This window comes from Galeopterus variegatus, unplaced genomic scaffold, assembly GCF_000696425.1.
Source record: "Galeopterus variegatus unplaced genomic scaffold, G_variegatus-3.0.2 Scaffold638, whole genome shotgun sequence".
Classification (NCBI taxonomy): domain Eukaryota; kingdom Metazoa; phylum Chordata; class Mammalia; order Dermoptera; family Cynocephalidae; genus Galeopterus; species Galeopterus variegatus.
The window spans coordinates 494446-498387 of NW_007726749.1; positions in this window are offsets into that span (position 1 = coordinate 494446).

Sequence of the window (3942 nt, forward strand, 5' to 3'; positions counted from 1 at the left end):
GGCGAGCGCAGAGCGCGATTGGTGGACGGCGGCGTGGGGCGGGACCCGCGGGAGGCGGAGGCGGTGCCCCGTGCTCGGATTGGTGTACGGTGTGGCAGGGCCCGCCTTCTCAGCCAGGGCCGAACGGGGGGAAGGGAGAGGGGCCCTGAGACGGCAGTGGGAGGTCGTGGGGCGGGAGCCGGGGCTGGCAGGGCAGGGTGGAGAGCGCGAGCAGAAGAAAAGAAACAATGACGAGGAGAAACACTATGAAAACTGTGGCTGGAATGGTCTTCCAGGGTCCGGCCAGACTGGGGTTCGTTGAACGCTAAATCAGGCCGGGAAGGTAGTGAGTCCCATTTCTCAGAAAATTGACACCCTGAGAAGTGGCCCAAGAACCAAGCAGGTCTTAAGCCTCTGAATCTTCTAGTTCTTCTCAGCACTGAGGAGAGCAGTGTCTGCGAAGGCCTCCCTAAGGGGGCGACTTGGAGCAGTTCACCACGCAGCCTCGTGACCCAACTTGGATCGTTCCAACCTGTTATCTAAACCTTTTGTTGTCGTTAGTTTCTTGCCTAGTTATGGCTGGTCTCGTTGACTTGAGTAACTGCTCTGGGGGCAGAGCCCACTTCGGGAGCCCGGTACCTCCCAGGCCCTTGGCATATGGTAGTTCTTTCATCCAGTCCCCAAATGTTTAGGGGCCATCTGCTCTGAGCCAGGCAGAGACCTAGAGGGGAGCTTGGTGGGCTTACCCTCTGCAACCGCTCCAAGCTCAAGACCAGGTGGAGAAGCAGACAGGACCATAGGCAGCGACACATCTGGTGGGTAAGAGCTGTAATAGGAGACATACAAAGGATTGCAGGAGCTCAAAGGAGGCACCTGGCATGTGGGGGGAGAAGGGGACTCAGAAGGCTTCTTGGACAAAGTGACCAAGCCCCCCCTCAAGAGGCATGCCTGTGTTAGGCAGGGTCCAGGTAGAGGTTGCTGCCAGGGTTCTGGTGGCCAGAGAGCATGGTGCCCACAGAAAGTTTCAGGCACCTTCCCTCTGCACTGTGGCCATTTGAGAGAGGGGCAAGAGAAGGAGCTGGATCTTGCAGAGTCTTGTAGACCAGAGTAAGGAGGGAGCCACCGACATGTTTTGAGCTAAAGAATAACCTGGTCAGATTTGCTTTTTGTCATAAACAGCTTGCAGGTAATGTGGACGGGAGAAGATGGGAAATGGGTGGGTAAGGGGCCTGTTGTGGCCACCCAGGCAAGAGATGACAAAGGCAAGACCTCAGCACTGGGGACAGATGAAAGGATGAGCCTGAGAGGCATTTCAGAAGCAGATTCCACTGGACTTGGGGTTGATTTAAGTCTTGACATGTGACTGAAGATTCTGTTTCTGATTTCTTCCCGCTTTCCAGCCATAACGTGGGTGGTAATCTGTGCTTCTCTCCAGTTTGTCCTATAATTTAGAAAACACGAGCAGATTGGAGAAAAATGATAATAGCAGCTCCCAGTACTGCTATGTAGCCCCTTTTACAGACAGGGGAGTTGAGGCTTATAGGGTTTAAATCACTTGACCAGGGTCTGGACCCTGGAGCACAGCTGGAAGAGTGCTAAGCTGTGCTGCCCACAGTGTGGGGAGTGTTCTCCTCACTAGTCCTGGCTGGGCCTGCTCCACAAGGGAAGAGCCTGTGGCTACCTGACCCCAGGAGGGGATTTCAGAGCAGGGAGCCAGCCAAGGACATCTCTAGACCTGGCTGGCTCCTCACTGTGACCATGAGTAACCTCAGGCCACTCCAACAGGAAGCAGGCTGGGCCTAACTGCCAGGGTTAGCTCGGGTGGGGTATTTATCTCTCTGAAGCCCGTAGGCTGAGGATCCCGGAAGTTTTCTTCCCTCATTTCCCAGATGATGCTTGGGGAAGGGAGAGAGCGTGGTGGCAGGACAGGATGCTAGATTTGGGATGAGACAAGTCCGAGTTAGAATCCTGCTCTGCTGCATATTGGCAGTGCGTCCTTGGATTGGGACACTGAGGCTCAGTGTCTCCAAATGGGGAAGTGGTTTGATATGGTATAGCTAAGACTACTTGCCCTGGAGTCAACAGAGCTGAGTTGGAAATCCAGCTGACACACCATTGACCACCTGTTGCACAGACTGTAGGTGTAGTTTTGCATGTGTTGAAAGGAATTTTGAAGGATACATCCTAAACTTTTGCATCTCTGAGCCACAGTTTCTTCATCTATAAAATGGGAATAAGAGGGCAGGCCCATGGCTCGCTTGAGAGAGTGTGGTGCTGACAACACCAAGGCCACGGGTTCAGATCCCTATATAGGGATGGCCAGTTTGCTCACTTGGGAGAGCGTGGTGCTGACAACACCAAGTCAAGGGTTAAGATCCCTTTACCGGTCATCTTTTAAAAAAATAAAATGAAAATAAGAATATCAGCCTTTCCAGAATGTTGTGAGGACTTCAAGAGGGTGTGCCTGCAAAAGGCTTAGGCCTGAAGGGACATAGGGGTATGAGTGAGTGGTCAACGGGGAGCTCCAGGCTAGCACTTCCACGCTTCTCCCGCCCCCCGCCTCCCAAATTCCCAAGCATGGCCTGTTTCACCTACCCGAGGTCCTGACCAAATATATAAGGAACAGAATACCACGCAAGATAATTTCAGGGCCGGCCCGGTGGCGCACTGGAGAGTGTGCTGCTTGGGAGCGCAGCGGCGCTCCCGCCGAGGGTTCGGATCCCACATACAGACTGGTTCCCACTCACTGGCTGAGCGCGCGGCGCTCCCGCCAAGGGTTCGGATCCCACATACAGACTGGTTCCCACTCACTGGCTGAGCGCAGTGCGGGCGCAGCGCCAAGGGTTGTGATCCCATTGCCAGTCCCCGGTACGGGCGCGACACCGAGGGTTGCGATCCCATTACCGGTCAGTAAAAAAGACAAAAAAAAAGGAAAAAAAAAAAGATAATTTCAGACAGGTGGTGTGGAGAAGGAAACCCAGGGAAATGTGAGAAAGAATGGTTGGGTCGGGGTCCTGATTCAGATGAGTGGTCAAGGAATGCCTCTATGATGTGTCACCTCAGCCAAGACCTAAATAGTAAGAGGGTCCCAGGCACAGGAAGCTCTGGGGTCAGAGGTATAAGCTGGCATTTTGGGGGAAGCCTGTGTGCCTGGAAGGGAGTGAGTAGAGGGGGCAGAGAGAGGTAATGGGCAAAGGCAGGGTCCTGCTCACATGGGCACCTGTGGGCCAAGAGGAGTTTAGATTATATTCTAAGCCCAAGGGAAGCTATTGGAGGATGTGAGCAGGGGAGTGACAAGATCCAAAATATGTTTTTAAAAGCTCCTTCTGGCTGCTGTGTGGAGAATGAATTGATTGTCCAGGGCAAGAACGGAAGCTGGCAGACAGGTGAGAAGCTATTATAGCCATCCCAGCAGGAGACTCTGGTGGCTCAGACCAGGGTGGAGACAGAGCAATGAGAAGAGAATGAACACATTTCAGAGAAAGTGCTGACGGCACTTGCTGAGCCATAATAGTAGTTATTCAAAGTCATGGTCAAGGCTAAAGAGCCCAGGAAGGACTCAGAGCCTTTTGAATATCCTCAGTATTTAGAGTTTTATTGAAGGCCATGAGATTCTTGAAGTTGGGAAGTAAATGAGCATAAGCACTGGATTAGGTGAGAGGAAGGAGTTGAGGGGAATGAAGGAATTTAGTGTGACAGTAGCCTCCAGAATAAAATCACGACTGGAGAAAGTGGGAGAACCTTAGAGAATCCTTACCCTATCTGGTCCTGGACAAGCTCTTGTGATGATGTATACTTAGCTCCCATTACAGCAGGAGCTTCACAGGGTCAGATACCTCACCCATGGTGTCCTCATGTCCAGTTCAGGGCCTCTTATGTGACAGATGCTCTGTAAATGATTGTCAAAGGACTGCATGAGTGGATGCATAGATGGATACATGTACACATGGTGGATGCATGCAT